The sequence below is a fragment of the Pseudonaja textilis genome, chromosome 1 (assembly GCF_049901715.1).
Source record: "Pseudonaja textilis isolate UNSWEBS1 chromosome 1, rPseTex1.2, whole genome shotgun sequence".
In the NCBI taxonomy this organism is placed as follows: domain Eukaryota; kingdom Metazoa; phylum Chordata; class Lepidosauria; order Squamata; family Elapidae; genus Pseudonaja; species Pseudonaja textilis.
In genome coordinates this window covers 187,983,224-188,003,120 of record NC_141990.1, presented here as the reverse complement: position 1 = coordinate 188,003,120, position 19,897 = coordinate 187,983,224, and the positions used below count along the sequence as shown (strand labels likewise).

General features: G+C 39.1%; 1 protein-coding gene and 1 non-coding gene across 2 annotated transcripts in view; both read right to left on the bottom strand.

Moving 5' to 3' along the window:
• LOC148127971 (uncharacterized) overlaps positions 1–19,897 on the bottom strand; it is a 47,286-nt gene that overhangs the window by 14,647 nt on the left and 12,742 nt on the right. The gene's annotated exons all lie outside the window — the stretch shown is intronic.
• On the bottom strand, positions 2,612–2,718 carry LOC113434203 (U6 spliceosomal RNA). The gene has a single exon (XR_003373774.1). It is a non-coding gene; the product is annotated as a U6 spliceosomal RNA (small nuclear RNA).

The window sequence follows — 19,897 nt, the reverse complement described above, 5'->3', positions numbered from 1 at the left end:
AAAATGTCATAATTTCCTCCTCTGTGTATGTGCTATATACAGTCCAACATGGACTATTTTCAAGGCAGATACATCTCTGAATGTATCTCAACTTTTCCAGGGAAGGGAGCACATCAAAAATTCTGTCATTGTTCCAGGCACTGAGGAAACTGGTAAGGAAACATCTCTGAAAGAATGACCAAACAGGTCATGAGTTGTCTAATGTGATTAAAAGGCATAAGCGTTTGTGAGCTGCAGCTTGGTTGTTTATTACAGATGCAGGGGACTTGTGAAAAGGATTACAAGTGTCTTATCAATGTCTTTTAATACAATTTAATAATCCAAAAAAAGCGCTACCAGACTCCTGATGTCTTGCCATCATAGACTAACATAGGACTCATCCCACAATAACTTTACATTGCCAAAGAAAAGGGCCGTTGGTACTTAACTGACACGTCCTTTCTCTGTGAGCTGTGAAGAGCATCCATTGTTTGGGATGATGCTTCTGTCGCTCGTTTGGTAGGCTGGGCTTTAATTGAGAGGACGCTCCTCCTCCTCCATGGGACTCCTCCCTAGCGTCCCCAGTTTTGGCGAAGTTGAAGTGATGAAATATTTCTTCTCTTCACCCTTTCTAATACTTGGCCAGAATAGCATCCCACCAGATGAATAAGGGTGGGGATGGATGCTCTTCACAGCTCACAGAGAAAGGGCGTGTCAGTTAAGTACCAACACCCCTTCTCCAGATGAGCTGTTCAGAGCATCCATTGTTTGGGACATATCAAAGCTTGGTGTGTCCTATGGGAGGGCTTCCGTCTGGTTCGGATTCCCCTTTCTCTTGGTCCCTATGGACCCTTTGTAACACTCTCCTGTCAAAGGCAGCCTCCGTAGAGGCAAAGACATCATTCTAATAGTTTCTAAATAAAAGGCGATGGTGAGGCCCATGTTGTCGCCTTGTAAATTTTCTCTATTGGCACTTGTGGCCCATGTTGTCAACATTGCAGCGCTCCAGGTCGAATGAGCAGTGATGCCCTGGATACAGAAAGAGATTGTGTCTCATAGGACTTAGGAATTGTGCTCTCAGCCACTTACTGGTCATTGAGGAAGAGGCCTTGCACCCAATGGTGGGTGATTGAAAAGAAACGAAGAGAACCTTTGTTTCCTAATACACATTGTGTGGTTGAAATATATGCAGAAAGCTCACCTTACATCTAGATTGTGGCATTGTCGTGCCAGATTTTATGTCGGTTTCAGACAAATGTGCGGGAGTATCAGTTCCTATGGTCTGTGGAAACCCAAATTTATCTATGGGTGAAAGATGGATCTGGACTAAGGACCACTTTGTCTGTGAAAAATACAGAGCTCCTGTCTAACTGACAAGGCTACTAGATCCAAGATGTAACTGGCCGATGTAATGGCAACCAAGACAACCACCTTGTTGGGTCGGGGCACCACCAACCAAATTATCTCCATATATTGGGGAGGAAGCAAGCTTCCGTTAGTTGTGTGATATCTGCTCGCCAATGTCTGAGCCATAGCAGTAAGCGAGGAGTAACCTGAGATGCCCTGGCTCGAGCAGATAATTTAATAGAGTTTTGCGTCATCCTTGTGTGCCCTGATATTGGAATTTGAGATAATCTCCCTCAGATGGCGGAGCAACCTGAGAGACAATCTAATAAAAAAGTGGGGGATGCGGCCGACTCTGTTCTTATGGCCCTCACATCAGATCGACATGCCCTACATGGAGACAACTCAACCCTGTATATCCTTTGACTTGAGAGCCTCTTCTGCTTCCATTGGAATTGCAGAGGAGGATGATAATTGCCATTATTGTTTTATCTATTATCGTGGTGATGAGAAATTTAGCAGAATCAGAAAACCAAATTAAAAATTTTCTATCATATCCTGTAAGAGGTATATACGCCACTGAAGAGACCCCTTGTTTCTGGACGAGGTCCAAGAACCTCTGTGGGACAGTATTGACTTCCTCTTACATTATTAGTTGGGAGAAGATTAAATCGTCTGACGCCCCTTACAGTAACGATTGTTGGGCTGAGGGGAATGGAATATCAAGGCAGGCAGTAGGGGTTTTTTTGTTTTGTTTTTTGAAACAACAGAGACTTGAAAAAAGTCTGAGGGCGAAACAGACCTGAAGGTTGGTGGTCTGGCTTAATGCCTTCAATGTTTGACATGCCCCCCCTTTTTAGGGGATCCGCCTCTGACAGATTTTGGTCACTGTTGTGAGTAGACCCTTCCTCAACCTGTTCCATCTGGTCTATAGTTCTCCCTCATCCTGTGTATCATGTGAATGTGTAACTGGATTATATAATACTCCCCTGAAGGAGGTATCTGCCGGTAATGAAGGTCTATTCTGCATAACAACTAAATCGAGTGAGAATCGAGGTCAGATTGTGGAGGCTGCCTAGCCATCAACTTCTACTGTACCCCAGCTGCGATGCCTCTTCAAGTTGCCATGTCCCTCCAGGCCTTCAATTTGTCAGGGATATCCTCTGGGAGGAGGAATTCTGGTGTGGTCCCACAACTGTCTGTCAGGCAAGTAGCGCTGCTGAAGGCCTGGATTGAAGGCCTGAGGCTCTTCTGGATGGCGTTGAGAGATCCAGGAATGAAGGCAAGATGAAATATGAAACACTTCACAAATTTGCGTGTCATCCTTGCGCAAGGGCCATGCTAATCTTCTCTGTATCATTCCAATTTTAGTATATGTGTTGCTGAAGCGAGCACTCTGGAACTGGGGCCAGCCTGGCTGGGGAAGAGGATTGAGACTTCTGTTCAACCTCCCTCATACATTTTTTTGTTTGTTTTTTAAGATATGCTTATCTAACACATTTTGGTGTCTTTTGGCATCCTTTGTTGCCTTAGAGGTCTCTCTGGGACATTTTGACCTACTTTGAGTTGGTTTATTGTCCTCTGGGGGTATTTTTGGTTGCCCTTGAAGATTCTGACCTAAAGCCCACAAGGTGAGATATCTATACTTATATATCTATATGTGTATGAGATATTGACTGGTTCAGAGGACTGATGTAAACAGAGGCAGGGAATCCTCTTGATATTTGCTCTCCTCCCCCTTTTGGGGGGGTAAATTCAATTTATTATGTTATTATTCATAATAATATTGATATCATTAATATTATTATTGATAATATTTTTGTTATATCTGTGCACAGCTACTAACGTAAATTGTTGTGCTGTTACCAAACTCATAATTAGATGACTGAATATGGAATCAAATTGTGAGGCCAAATAGAGAACACCTTTCAGGACCTGTATTGCAATTGGGTGATCCTGCAGTCGCTGGCCCTCAACAGCTTCCTACCCAGGTGGACACGGGCCTTGGCGCTCACTATTATTGTGCTGCTAGAATTCTGTGAGGGCTGCCAACTTAAAAAGGAAGCCCGATAGTCAACCTCAGAAAGAGGTCCGTAATCGGCATAAATGTCCCCTGGACCCTCACGGAGATCCTTGTGAGGGGAAGTGGCCTCTCAACAGATAATGCCATGGAATTCTTATAAACAAAATGATGCCGGCATTGTTTTAGTCGTCAAGATGTAGCATCCACCATCACCTGTTAATGTGAGCCAATGTGAATCTAACTAGAATTTGAGAATTTGAGCAGGAAAACTGGAGTCCTCTGGCTCCACCCGATCAATAGCCTTTGCTTCTTCTATATACCTTGCGGGAGTATATCTGAAACTACAGAATCTCCTGTGGAGAGATACCTGAGGGTAAGGATGCTCTGTCCTATTTCGTGACCAGAGTTATAGGGAATTCCAATCAGAAGGAGCGCTCTGTTGTTGGCCAGAGCAGTATGCTGCACCCCCGCAGCGATACATTGGCGTATTGCTAATTCCATCCACAGTCTCATCTTTGCAGGGATCTTTTCTGGTAAGTCATCATCTTGACAGAATCTGGCCGCTGTTGGAGCAATGTGGCCACAGAGGCACTTCGAGTCACTTGTACTGATCTAGATGGGCTACCTGATCTTGTGCAGCTGCACTGCGTCTGGATTACACAGACAGATCCAGGGGTGGTTGCAGAGGGGGATTGGAGCCGAAGTAGGCCTGGAGGAGATGAGGTTTGAGAATTATCTTCATCCTCCCACATGAACTTCTTCATGTGTTTTTCTAGTACCTTATGGTGCTTGTTAGCGTCTTTTTCTACTGCTTAGGAGGTACACTTAGAATGCTTCAATTTGTTTTGAGAATTTGACATGGCTCTTGAGCTACTGCGGCTTGCCATTGTGACCACTTATTAAATTTTACTGTTAATGAGGCTGAAATGTTGGGCGGTTGGCACACCCAGGGGCCTGAACCAGCAATGGCCAGGGAACCCTAAAACAATGCTCCCCAGTTTTGTATAACCTTATGTAAGAATATTGAATTCTTTATTCAATATTAAATATTATTCAAGAATTATTCTAATTCTTTATTCTTGTTCCTATTATTATTGTTATTATTGTTATTATTATTTTGTTATTAATATTATTATTTCCGAATTAGCCAAATTTGGAACACCTCATAGGCCTAGAAAGGAGTAATTGTTGAAATAAGATGTAGGCTGGTGACAGCTTCCTGCACAGGCGGACACGGGCTTTGGTGCTCGCTGGGGTGCTGCTGTTTAATTCTGTGAGGGCATAAGCCAACAGTTTCCTCCTTAATGAATAAGGGTCCAAAATAGAATAATTATATCTCTATCTCTATCTATCTATCCACGCACATATCTATTAGGGTGATTTCCCTCAGGTTCTAGGAAGGAGACTCATGCTTGGGGAAAGAAAAGCCTCACAGTTCCAGAAATAAAATGCAGATCACTACCGCATGGATAGTGAGTACAATGGCGCTAGCTGTTATCTCTTTAGGTGTGTAATGAGTTAAATCGGCTCGGCAGCACTTCCACGCCTTATGGGGAGTCTATACTGCAGAGTTTTCCCCTTGAATAAAAAGGCGTGGTGGGGCAGATGGGCGCTGATGCCCCCACCCCAGACGGTGTTCCCAGGGGAGAGAAAAAATCCTTGGACCCTATTAAAATGGAGCCTCTCCTGTCAGGCGTGGGCGGCGGCAATCGTAGCGGCTCGGCTTGAAAAGATCGTAATGTGAGTTGTTAGCCATGCGGCTGAGGCGTTATCACCTCCGATCATCCTGGGGGCGAGAGATCATTATCTGAAGCTATGGTGAACTCCCTTGGCTTGAGTTATATACCGTAGGGAGCTGCTTGACTCATTGAAACTAAAAGCCTTAAAGGAGTTGTTTAGAGTTTAAAAGCAAACCTTTTTGTTGTCTCCTTTTGAAGCCTTTGCTGTTCCGGCCAAGGGAAAGGAAATTAAGTTGCCTATATCCACGAAGGCTGAACAAAAACTGGGGACGCTAGGGAGGAGTTCTGTGGAGGAGGAGGAGCGTCCTCTCAATTAAAGCCCAGCCTATCAAACGAGCGACAGAAGCATCATCCCAAACAATGGATGCTCTGGACAGCTCATCTGGAGAAGGAAATGCATCTGTAAAAAAGAATGAGGAATAGGCTTGCTTGGATGTGTTTGTATATATTCATTTATTCAGATGTCCCTAGATAAACATTTAACAATAATGAGTACAGTTTTAAAAAACAAATATAAAACACCCATCTAAGTTGGGTAAGAGGATGACCTGTGGGTTTGTTTAATTAGCTACCTAGGTTATATTGTTTGATAGAAATTTCAGGAAGGTAGATTTTCCTCTTAATAATACTTTATTGTAAAATCCCATTTGTCCCAGATAATCCTTCAAATATAGGATGTCTTCAAGCACAGGACTATTTTCTTATAAGCATTCAAATGAAAGACCATTTCTAGTAAAATGGGACATATTGCCATCACAGTCAGAGCAATTCACGGCAGGCAAGGATGTATAATAACTCAACAGTTTTTTATATCTGTTAAAACATGCATTTGTTTCCTTTTTTCTTTGTGACCAGTTTTTTATATCTGTTAAAACATGCATTTGTATTCTTTTTTTCTTCATGACCTTTTTCCTTTTTAAAATTCTCTATAGGAAAACAAAAATTCAAATCATGTTTAAAAGGTAGAATAATATATACCGGTAAAAGAAGTCTTCATAACCAAATTATTTTAGAATTTGAGGCAGACAATGTAAAATATTAACTGGGATTATAATTAGATCCATTTAAGAGAATATTTGAACTCTAGTAAGCTGTGATCATTGGGTTTTTTTTTCAACATCTTTGGAGGAAAAATAGGCTGGCTTTCATTTTCCATAATTCTTTGACTTAGAAAAAAAAAGAAATACACTGGGAGAATTCTTTTTTCCTCTTAATTTTAAGATGAATAGATTTAGAATTTAGAACATAAGATATTCATGTTTCAGTGTTGGAAGGGAAAAATTGTCACTGAGATTCTGTTTACCTAGGAAAAAGCTTAATTAGAGTCATTTGGATGGCTTTCTCTTAGTAAGCATATAAAGAATTGCACTGTGAAGAACTCATATTCAAATTTACTTAGAGAAGTCATTTCTAAAAATAAGATATTTTTAAAATAAAATATCTTCCTGGATAAACCAGATAGAAGGCATGACTAGATGAACAAAATTTATTTCATTAAGTTTACATTAACAGAATCTTGCAAATCTGAAGGTACAAACTTCCTCCCGCCACCAATGGGCAGATCAATTAGGGTGGGTCCTTCCTAAATTTCTTTCTCTGAAAGTGACTGAGGGCCCCTCCCTGTCTCATCTTGATTGTTCCCTAGGCAGCATTGTTTTTCCTCATCCCCCAAGGTCTTCCACACATTCCATTACACTTTTACTGTGAGGAATCAAATTAAAGGCATATCCAAACAGGCATTCTGTTTCTATAAAACCAACCAAATGCATATGGGAGTAGTAATTATGTATATTCCGACAATCACACAAATCAAATAAATTATTTGCATACCCCTTCATAGTGCTGACATCGAGTAAACTCGGATAGTTTTATATTCCCTACAAAATAATTTAACAAAGTTTTCATACATAACAATTTCAACAAGTCAAGAAAATAAAATTGTAGGATTGAAACATCTCAGAACTATAATGCAAATCTTACAATAATGTAATTAGTCCAGAAGAGATTGAGTTTTTTTTAACCTTTAACCTTTAAAGTCTTTCGAGTCTTATACGGTTATTTGAAGGCATCTTTTACCGTATCTACCTGACTATATAGTATAGTAATTGAAAGGGACAAGTATTTCATATTCCATTAAGGGCGTTTCCTGCAATAGCCTCACCCCTGTGGAATTAATTGCCATCTGGGGCCCATTAAGTTTCACTCCTTATAGAAAAGACGAATATAAGAAATCTGGATAGAAATGAATGGATGAAAGTATGAATACATATGCTTCTCTTGACTTGTTTTTATATTAACAATTCTGCTGTATAATTATGCTAGTGTTCTTTCATCAGACATTTGTTTTTCATTATTTATCAGGAAATCACTAAGGAAAACTAAGGCTGTAGGTTAAATTAAAGAATTCAAAAAATATCCTGCAAAAAAGCAATGGCAAGCCATTTCCTTATAGTTAAGCTACCAAAACAAGGCTCCCAAAACCTGGGGGAAGAAAACACTAGACTGAAGCAAAGAGGTATAAAATTCTCTTTACTACTATTGACTGGGTCTTCAAATGTTTATAGCCCAAAGCTGGAGATTTTTGTATTAATGCCAAGAAACCTCACAATGATGTGTCCATTCAGTCACCATCAAAAAATCAAGCTTGTTTGAAAGAAGATTTGACTTTGATTTTAATTATTACTTATTTAGTAAGATATTGGACTGCCAACATGTTGTGGCCTCTTGGCCACCAGCCTTCCAGCAGCCAAATCAGATGAGTGTGAGAGTCAGCATTGAGGCAACCTGAGAGCTCCAAAGGGGAAGAAAGAATATAGCTGTCAGAGATTAAGACAGAGGTGGAGCCTGGGCCATCCATCAGCCCTCAGATGGAGAGTCAACAGCCCCCAGGTCTGGAGGTGGCTGATGAGGAAAAGGAGGAACAGCTGGGTCCAGTGCCTGATGTGCAGAAGTGCAGAAGAGAGGAGAGCAGTGGAAATCTATGGGCCAGTCCTTGGGATGGAAAAGCCATAGCTGTCAGCAAAGCCTCACCCTAATTCTGGGGATAAAGGGCAGGGGGTGGAGATGAATAGGTGTGACAGACAACTATTCATCTCCCTGATGGACAGACTTGCTAGCCTGCTGAGAGAGAGAGAGAGAGAGAGAGAGAGAGAGAGAGAGAGAGAGAGAGAGAGAGAGAGAGAGATTTTTCCAGGGCTGCTGGCGCTCCTAATAAAGGAATCATTGATTTAACTACAGAGGGTTTGTCATGTTTTGGGAGCTGGGTCAGAACACATGTAAACAATTGTTAAAAATTGCTACTGTATTATGGGATTGTAGGTTTAATGATGATTTGAAAACTTGGCTAGAGATTTGTGTAACCTTCCACAATTCTGTGCAGTTTTCCTAGTATAACATTTATACTAGATTTTGACCTGTTGAGATGTTATACAGTCATGAGGTTAGACATTCTGGGGAGACTGAAAAAAATTGATGGCTCTGACTTGATCCCACTTGGTTAAGATTCAGAAGAAATACCAAAGACATACTTCTATATTGGTAGTCCTTAAAATCTTTTGTTTAGTGACCATTCCAAGTTACAATGGCAGTGAAAAAAGTGACTTATGACCAGTTTTCACACTTAGGACCATTGTGGCTTCCCCATGGTCATGTGATCAACATTGGGGCGCTCGGCAACTGGCATGTATGTATGCCAGCTGCAGTGTCCTGGGGTCATGTGATTACCATTTGTAACCTTCTGACAAGCAAAGTCAGTAGGGGAAGTCAGATTTGTTTTAACAACCGCATTATTCACCTAATAACTGTAGCCAGTTAATGGTGGCAAAAATAGTAGTAAAACGGGGCATAACTCAAGAACCGTTTTGCTTAACAAATTTTGGGCTCAATTCTAAGTCGTAAGTCGAGGACTACCTGTAATAACATTTTAGATAAGAACCAAAGGCAATAAAAATGAAGGAAACAAAACAGTTTATTGACCACGGCCTATGTATACTGATTCTTACCTCCACGGTGATTCAAATCCGCAGGCATTTTTTGCAGCCCCCCCCCCCACACACACACTGGTTGTGTCTGCAGGAGTGTGTATTTAAAAAAAACTAACTTGGCATGTGTGGCATTGTGATAGAAGATCTGTTTGTACATGCACTGCACGCTTGTAAAAAAGGGGTGGGGCTTCTATCACAATGCTGTCATCACCATTTTGCGCTTTTTAAAAAAATTTCATTGCTCCCCCTGAATTAATGGACTCATTCATTGCACGGTGCTTAGTGGTTTTGAAACTGAGCAGTTGTCCAGTGTTTACATAACTACTAATTCTGACCTGAGATTTTATTTTTTATGTATTTATTTTATTTTGTCAAGTGATTATTACATAACAGGTATAAGTATAAATATGGTTATGATGAATACATGAAATGGATACAAATAAGAAAAAAGAGAAGCAATATCTGTTGGCTCTCAGCCTGTTTGTCATACCAGCCATTTTTCTTGTGTAAAAACTGGATCCAATATTTGCCACCAATACAAAGTACTGCCAGCACGAAAAGTGGGGTTATTTTGCACCTTCAAAGTCTTAATATTGCTACTCTTTCCAGCTTGTTTACTCCTGCTTTGAATCAAAAGCTTTTCCTCCACACTTTTTTCCATGTGGGTGCTATTATTCACCTTCCTATCTAGAATTCTTTAGTGATATATTGAACTTTGGGTGTTAACTCCAAAGACAGTATGTAAACACCAGCCTTTATCATTGTCCTGTTGAGCAGCATAATTTAAAGGGAGGGTTTCCATTAGCACGTACAGAATTGAGACTCTGTTAAAACATAGATATTCCATATGGTGCCTGCCTTCGACTGAGTGCAAAAATCTATAAAGAAATATTGATGGCATTTACCGTTATTTCTTGTTGATGGTGTAGGTACTTCCAGTTATTTTTGGCATCCCAGAGTGGCAATTAAATCTCCAGTTATTGTTGTGTACATGAGGAAGCAAATATGCTGCCTTAAGGGAATAATAATAAGAGGATTGATAATAAGCACTCCTTGTTCACATAAACACCCTTGTCAGGAGTTAATAACACCTGACATATAATAACAGTTTTATATAATTTTTAAAAAGCCCAAGAAAGAGAAAACTTGTATATAAAAGGTTGTAAAAACAATTCAGAAATAAAGTAAAAATTTAGAAACATTCTGATTGTTTTCACAAGTCATACAAGTAACAAGTTAAATAATCAAATTACATATTCTTGCATAAAACACTAAATTTAATGAAAAATCACAGTCAATCTTAGCTGATTTCTTAGATTTATATACTTGAATAATGTTATCTACTTGCCAAAGTTACCTATTAAATCATGTATACATGCTCAGTATAGTTAAAATTCTCTTTCTCACTCTCTCGTTTTCTGTTTCTCTCGCTCTCTGTTTCTTTCTCGCTGCCTCCCTGTCTTTCTTCCTCTGTGTGTGTTGTGTCAAAAAGCTCCTTGGAAAATGTATCTTTAGCATGTATTATACTAGTCACATGATATAGATATTATTTTTCCCTTTTTGCTGTGAAGCTGGAAGGAAAGGAAAATGGTAATTGAAATAAGAATGAAGAAAATAAGAAAATAAAGGAACCTGTGCATTCATCACAATTCTAGGTTTCCATTTTAAAAGCTAAAAGAACAACCTGTAATTTGAGACATGTTTATAAAAACACTTTTAGCGTGGTTCTGACAGTTACTGTAGCCCTTCCCAACATATTTTTCTATGTGGACCAGTACATGATCATCAAAAATATCTGAGAACGAATGAATAAGCAGGAGTTGGTAGTGTAGTTCTTGTGGGGCACCATGGCATATGGAATTCCCCAAGAGTTGGAATTCTTTTATAAACCTTTGCAGGAACCTGAGCAGCACCACCAAAAATCTTTCTCAGGATTTGACAACATCATGAGATTTTGCTACTTCAAACACAAGCTAGTTCCAGTAAAAAAAGAATATTTGTTGCTCAGGGCTGAAATGAGGGGTCCTCGGTGCTCTCTGAGGTTTATTGTTTTCTTACAGACGTTTCATTACCAGGACATGTATGTTAGTCAAGCACTGATGATGTTACCTAGTTTGGGAAATAAAACATCTGCAAGAAAACAACCAAGCTCAGAGAGCACCAAGGGCCCCTCAAAAGCTAGCTCTTTTTTCAAATTTTCACTTGTACCAACAACTACTCGGAGTACCTGTCACGAGAGCAAAAACTGGGACATACCGATCAGTAAAAGAGCAAAATCTGTTCGTTGTCTCTATAATACAAGTACATGTATGATTTCCTTTCTGAATGAGTGGAAAATGCAACACTGTATTTTGCAAACTTGGATGAATTCATTCTGATTATCTCATTGATTGACAATTTATTAAAATCTGAGATTTTCAGAATCCCTTAATGTAACATGCAGATTATATTCCTGTACAGGAATAGAGAGCAACAAGAAGAAACTGGATTAAAGGAAATCATCTTTGACTTGTAATGAGAAGTATTTATATATATGGAACTGTGGTTTTAAATGGTTTAAGTATATAAATCCAACTCCAGTAAATTGGACAGTGTTGTGTGCATCTATTAAGCCCCAACTCTACCACTACTCCTATTATCTTGCTGGAGAAAATAATGAATTATTCCTCCTTTGCGTCTAGAAAAATAGGCCCCCGCTTTCTCCCGCAAGAGAAAAAGGCCAAATGTAGGTCCATTTATGGGAAAGAGAGGGCCGCGCTTGATGTCCTGTGGGGCAGTCGTTCCCCATCTGTAGCTGAAGGCGATTAAGTTATTGTGGACTTCTATACAGCTTTCATTACATAAAATAAATCAAAGGTCTTGAAAAATCCTGGCCCTTGATCCTTCTTAATCGTAGGGTAGATGAGGTAGAAGGTGACTGTATACAGTTCTGCATTCCCAGAAGGAAATAAAGTAATGGACTAGATCTTTTTAGTGAGTAGATGGTGCTTGTGGCCAGTGGGGTCTTTGCTCAGATCCATCTGGTGTGCCAGTTGCACCTATTCCTAGAGCAAGGGTGTCAAACGTGCGGTGTCATGTGACGTATCGAGACTTTTTTCTCCTTTGCTAAACCAGGTGGGAGCGGGGCAGGGGTGGGTTTCTACCGGTTCTGTCCCCCTCTGTAGAATCGGTAGCTCTGAAGAACAGCAGACATAGAACCGATTCTATGTCTGCTGATGTTTTTGCCAACCCACCCACCCAGGCTCTTACCTGACCTTTATTTCCTGATTTTTTCAACTTCAGCTGCTGTGCGAAGCACAGCTGCAGTTAAAAAAACAGGAAAAAAGGGCTTTTTCAAAGGCTGCTTCTCTGCACATAGCATGCTGATGACGATTTACAGGCACGCACCGGCAGCGTGCAGGGAAGCACATTGTAAATCACTGAACCTTGTAAATGACCAAACTGGTAGTTAACCCTGTCGGATACCACCCCTGTAGTGGGGCCAGCATGTGACACATCCAGCCCGTGGGCTGCAAGTTTCACACCCCTGTCCTAGAGTAAGAGGTCCTTCAGGCAGTCATTCATGCTTTAGTGACCTCACAAATGGATTTCACAGATGGACTGCTGCAATGCACTCTACATGGGCGCTGCAAGCAATGATAGGCATACTGTGTGGCATTATTCCTTTTTAAGCTTCTTGAGAGCCCTGTTCTAGATGCAATTCAAGGTGTTGATTATCACCTATAAATCCTTCATGGTATAGGGCCTAGGTATGAAAGACCATTTTTTCTGTGCCCTCCCTCACAAATTGTACTACAGGACCCTTCAATTAAACAGTATAATCTGTCAGGACCTAAGAAGTACATCTTCTCTGTCATGGTGCCTGCTTTGTGGAACATCATTCCCCAGAGAGCCATGCAATTTCCACCCTACAGTTGTTTTACAAATCTTTGAAAACCTGGTTTTGGTCCCAGGAATTATTGTTGAGCCTCCGTTAGTTTTCTTTTGATGTGTTGGATTGCCTGTTCCAGACACACTTTTTTTCCCTCTTGTTCTTTTCCTTCCTACTTTTGTGATGTAAGCCATTCAGTCACTGAGAGTTAACTAGCCTCTATAACCAATAATTCCTTCCTTTCTCATTCAATCCAATTTATTAAATCACCAATCAATAAGGTCTCTCAAAAGTTTTCATCAGAATGTAAAATCAAAATAACAGATTTTAGAAATGCTGTAAAATTAAAACTGTTTAATGAATATTGCCTCAGACACTCATTTAAAGAGGTGGGATAATAGGATTCTAACCTCTGATATTTTCCTAGATCTTCCCTCTTTTTTTCTTTTATTTCTCTTATCCCTAAAAAATCCATTTGGGAGAGAAACACAGAAGGCCCCAGCCTCACAAATGACTGAACAGCTAGCCTGTCTGTCTTTTCTTAAGCTGCCCTAAAGGTTGGGATGGGATGTCCTACTTTATGCCAGAATTAGAGCAGGATCTGACTTCGGTCTGCTTCTAGAAGTGGAAGGGAACAGGGCACCAGCTCAACCTTTGTCAAAGAATCCCCAGAAAGTCTGAAAGAATAGCTGCACAATGATAATATGAGGAGTTGCCCCCTTGAAAACACCCAGCATCACATAGTTTAGTCACTATTAGGTGGCACTGAACTCGGCCGTCACAGAATTGCAGGAGAATCTAGTGACAAATATTCCCTGTGTCTGCTTTGTTGTCGTTGAGGAACAATAAAGCTCCTGGCTGGTTTGTCCTTCAAGTCTTTTGTGACAGTTGCTGTCAGAAGTCTCAATTAAACAAGATCTCTTTACCTACACAAGCCAATTTCATTTAGCTGCAGAATGTAAAGGTTAACTATATTCTTAAGCACCGTATCCAGACCACTTCTTAGATAGAGAAGAAATCTATTAATACATATTGTATCAAATGCTGAATCCGCCTGGAATCCCAGCTAAGGGTAAGATGGTCATTACAGCTACAAGCGAATGACTAAGGAAATGTGTCGCATTCAGTTCAGAGTCCTGCACGACTACCCTATTATGCTGCATTGAAATGTATTACATGCCAACTAGTTTCCAAGGGTTACTCTTTCATTTGGGGAAAGGACTGCAGAGGTTCAATCCGTACAGCAATCGCCAACATCTTAAAATGGATTCAGTAAACCCAATTAAACGAAAAGGACCACTCTCTCTAAATGCAAATTATTCAGGCTTTATTTGAGCTCTTTTAAAATTAGTTCTAGAATCCCTTTCTCACTGATTAATGGGAATATAGAAAAAGTGCAGAATTTGTGTTTCTAGGGAGGGGAGGGGGAGGAGGGTGTTAGATCATCCTGCTGTTGCTACATTATACCAGACTTTTATCAGCTGCAGTTTTATAAGCTGTGATGGGCCTTTTTTGCAAGATCATTTCTTGGCAAAGGAAAAAAAAGGAAAAGAAGGATAGCTTAAAATACTACTGCATTACCACACACACACACACACACACACACACACGTATGTATACCATATACTGTGTGTGTGTGTGTGTGTGTGTGTGTGTGTGTGTGTGTGTATCCATCCTGCCTTCATTATTTTTTATAAACAACTCAAGGCTGTGAACATATCTAGTATTACTTCTTTTCATAACAACTACAATCTGTGAAGTAGGCTGGGTTGAGAGTGGGTGGGGCTGGCTTCAAAGTAACTAAAGTAGGACTAGAACTCAGGTTGCTTGGTTTCTAGTCTGGGTGTCTTAACCACTAGCCCAAACTGGCTTTTTTTTTTTTGAAAATCTTATTGATTTTTAAAATCAAACATAAACAAACAAAACATAAAAACATAAAACATCTTTTTTGAAAGCAGTTTGATCTCGGGTTACATCTCTTCGTACAGACACAAATTCAAGTTCATGCTCATTTTTATATACCATTCCATATCTTATTACCATTCTACATTTTCTATATAGCTTCTCCCCTCTTTTAACTTTCTTAATTTTATTTTATTTATTTCATCTCAATTCAGATCATTATACTTATATTCTTTGTCCTGTTTCAGCTGTCTATTATCTTTTCTCATTAACAAAATTTCTCCAGTAATCACTGATTGGAATATGATGCCTTTATATCTTTCCCCTAAAATTATAACACTTAATATAATACATAACTTCCGTTCGGATTCTGCTTGGTACATTCTAAAACTACACACTGTATTTTAAAAAAAGAAAAAATTATGAATATATAATATAATTAAAACAACAATCTGTACCAATTCAATTATATCATTAATATTAATATTCATTTAAATCTTAAACATTTTACACATTACTTTTCAAATAGGTATCATGCTTCTATGGGAACACTTATAAACTTTCCATAGTTACTTCCCCCCCCACACTTCACTTATATTTTATAAAACATTGAGTAATTAAAATGTTCCCATTCCTTCCTAATTCAATTCTCTCATTTATTTCATTTCATTTATTTTGTTCACAAAAGTTTCCCTGAATTACACTGACTATTTTGTCCCACTTTTTAATCATATGTTGTTTCCAATTTTCTAACATTATTTCTAATACAAATATAACAATACAATCTTATGTACCTTTACAGAATCCCTTTTTCAGTTAAATTTTCACTCATTATCTCTGAATAAGTCCTGTTTCTTTACATCTTGCTCCAAACCTTTGTAACTTCTCTTCCCTTCCTTCCTCCCTTGCTTCTTCTCTCTCCCCTTTTTATCCTCTTGTCTCTCCACCTCCATTTCCCACTTCTGTGTTCCCCTTTTCTGTTGCTTTCTAACATTATATCCACTTTTCACATTATTTTTCCCTTTTTTGGCTGTTTTTTTAGGTCTTAAATTCTCCATTCTCTTTCCCCCCTTTCCCCTTTCTTCCCCAGATAAGGTTATTTGTTCATTGAAGATGGCTTCTTCTTTGTCCCAATCTTCTTGTTGCGCAGTCCTTTCTTGTAGTTTCTTGTAGGTACAGATCGCCATTTCTAAGAATTGAAAAACTGAGCCAAAAGAGCCCTTCTCTTCTTGTTCCTCTTTTTACATTTTTTAAATTCCATTTTCAGTTCATCCACAAGTGATGCCATTGTAAAACAATTTTAAACAACCACCCAAGTGTTTTTAATCATTTAGATATAATTTCCAAGAGTCCCCAAATCACCACGCAATCCAAATGCACACAAGCTGTTTCTTTTAACACTTTCTTCTTTTTTCACTTTCTCTTCCTGGGGTTACTATTTAGTTGCAAAGTTCCAGTTAAAATGTATCTTTTAGAAGTCTTATTAAGATTTAACTTTAGATTCTTTTGAATTCCAAGCAGACTCCTCCTTCCAAATCCTGCCCTTATTCTTTTCTTCTCTCATCCCACTTATAGCAAAAAAAAAAAAAAATTAGTGTTCAGAAATCTTTGTTGTCCCCTTGGCATTTAATTATATTTCCAATTTAATTACCTATTGGTGCCAAGGCGGATTTTTCCGATTTCTCATTCATCTCTCTTCACTGTCAACGTAAGGAAGGAGAGTGAAAAAAAAAACTTTCCCTTTTCATTTTCATTCGCTGCTTCCGAGTCTTCTTTGGGAGTGATGTATCTTTTATAAAATTTAAATTCCAGGATACCTTAGTTGTTGTTTCTTATCCCAGTCAGCCAAAACTTTCACTTCTTAACTTTCTCCTGCGCTTTCTTTTCCGGATGAGTGCTTCTTTGAGGTGTCCATTTCTGAGCACCACTGTTACCACTTTCACGAAAGAGAGTTTAGCCAGCTGAGGAGGAAAGATGCGGCTTTCCTCGACCCTGCTGGAATCTCCCCCCTCTTCACCACCTCTACAGGGTGGCTTAGCCCTGAAGCCAGCTGGCTCGGGGTGCTCCAGCAGCAGCCCAGGCAGAAACCACGCACGATCGCGGATTCCTGCCTGCTGCCGAAGCCCTGCAAACCAGAAGTCTCAAACTGGCTTTTCAATGGATGCTCCTGCCCATACGGATCTATTTCACACATGACATTAAACCATAATAAGTTTTCTTTGGTTTTAGATTAGCATATTGTATTGTCCCAGTCTTTTTATGGTTTATAACTCTTGGTTTAAGGCTTACCATGGTGTAATATTCCAGCCAGCAGTGTTTTAAGTGAACTGATTACCCAAACTATAGATTAGTGTGATATATGCATCCAACAGTAATTTTATTCTGCATACTGTAGTTGGATTTGCACATTATCCTAAGCCAAATGTTGAAATTATACCATATTTCACTGTTTAAAGCACAATAATCTGATACATGTGGAAGATATAGTCCATTAATTATAAACTGTAATGACTGGGATAACACAACATACCAAGCGAAGTCAAACAAGCCATCTTATGACTTTACGGTTAATAGGCTTCAATCTCACAATCCGTTAGGACTGTCTGACCTCATAATCGGGATATATCAGGATGAGATCATTCCCTTTTGTTCTTTTATTACTTAAGCTCTAGATGGCGATAATTAGTGAATTGGATTTTTTGAAGAATATATTATCTAATGTTGAAATTGAGGTTGAGTTATACAGTGAAGAATCAGCTAAGACTGCCCACCTCATTCTTTCTTCCAGTTGGGAATCCTGTATTGATGTTTTGTATTTTTAATGGTTAGGAAAGTATCTTGATCAACCCAGTGATTCCTTTTCATTAATCCCTATAGTTGTCAAACCACACAGTTGTCAGAAATGTTTGATAAAGCAAGCAGTGTATCAACTGATTAAATGAATAGGATGAAATGCTGGGAAGGAATCCTTAAGAAGCTTGCTGCTAGAAAGGAACTATCTGACGATCCTCCTTCTCAGCTGCCCATCAAAATTCACAGCATCCTAGGCTGCCCCCCACCCCCCCAATTGCTTACAGATAGATTGCACAAGCTTCTATATCCCACTTCCTAGAAGTAAAGTTTCAATAGTAACATTTTTTCATTCCATATTGTGACTTTTTCTCTGATGCTTATGGCTGCTCTGGTTTAACTGAAGTTTCTGATTTGGCTTTTAATTTGGGGTTGTCTTGTGGTTAAAAGAAAACAGGATAGAAAGGTTGAAAATCAATATTGTAGTAGCTCAGCTAGAAGGGCTTTTCCATTTGCCAGGATCTGTCCATTCTTCCTTTTCTGTGCTTGTACATCTCAGATTTAGCAATACCAGTCATCCCACGCAGGCAACAGAAGGCACTCTGTTTCTAGAAGTAGAAAGCAACAGCCACGTTGGTTTTTGCTTTTCTTTGTTCAATGGCATTGCTTCATACTCTTTTGGCACAAGAGATATTTCAAGACAGCTCACTGGGTAAAATATGCCATGTACAGAACTTCATTAACCAAGGCATTAATATCTCCACTGAACTGCATAGATCAGCAGTAAAGAGATTGGAATTCAGCATGGAGAAATCGGCTCACATTTCAGCTCAAGGCCATCTGCAAAAAAGACTTCTTCGATACTTATAAAGTCTGTCCTTGGGATCCTGTATACATTCTGTGAAGTATACATAAATCCAGTGAAATTCCTTAAGGATTTTGGCAAAGGATTACCAGAGATTGCTTTCTTCTTATTCCGAGCCTTTGATGAAACCATAAGGATGAATGGTTTTTTTTTCCCCCCCATTGGTGCAATCAGGAATGGTGATCATGTAACAATGAGTTGGTTTTCTTTTAAGATTTTTTCATTTATTTAAAGCCTAGCATACAGTATTTTATTATGCTAGGTACATTCCATTAAGCTAATTCACTGATCGGTGGAGTAAACTCTTTCTTCTTATAGCTGCTTTCTGCACTTATATATACAATGCTGTCAGTATTTGTTGTTTGGGTTTTGAAGATTTAGTCTACGATTCATCATACACTGCTGAACTGTCATTATTGATCTATTGGATGACAAGTACAGTTATGTAATATAATAACGTTCCATTTTGGTGGCATGTACTCATTTTTAATTTCACTGTAGAGAAGAAAGTATATATTTAGTTCCAGCCTTGGTGAGCATAGCATTTTATTAATCTAGAAGACTAGGCTTCTGCCCTTGTGAAGCACGAAGGAAGAGGGGCTTTTAATTGTATCCATCAATTGAATGTAAATGCATAGATTGTGAACTTTCTAATTCCAAAAATATCAAAGACAAAAGTAAACATATGATCATCTTGTTTTCTATCATGTACTAGTATGTACAGTTTATTTATCTATGGCAATCTAAATTTTAGAACACTAACCCATTATCTAGAAAGCTGACACCTGGGTTTCAGAGCTGAATGCTGCATGACAAAATGAGCTCCTGTTACCTACCCCAGCTCCTACCAACCTAGCAGTTCGAAAGCATGCAAAGGAAGTAGATAAATAGGTACCACTTTGGTGGGAAGGTTACTGCATTCCATATTTTCCTGCTGGCCACATGATGACAGAAACATCTCTCAGACAATGCAGGCTCCCTCAGCTGAGAATCAGAGATGAGCACCGCCACCTTCAATTGGCCAAGATTGGACAGAAAAATTTTAAAACTTTAAAACCCATTATGTAATCGGGGTTATTCAGCTAAGATTTTCTATTAATATATCAACTGTCATTTCTTCAAGATCTTGGCAAATTGAAGGCAAGATTTATAAGACTGCAGTATGTAGATAACTCCAAAAAATATGACAGGCATAGTTGTGTGGATATCTTTTATTATAATATTATAAGCCCTTAAATCCAGACTGATTTTTCTGAAAATGCATTAGTGTTTAAGAAAGTCAGATGCATTGTATAATATCTTGATTTTACTATTCTTAATAGGAGTGGAGAGATGGGTTCACTGGTCGACTCCCACAGGATTCTATAGAAGTTATACGTGTGTGATAAATGCATCCTATGT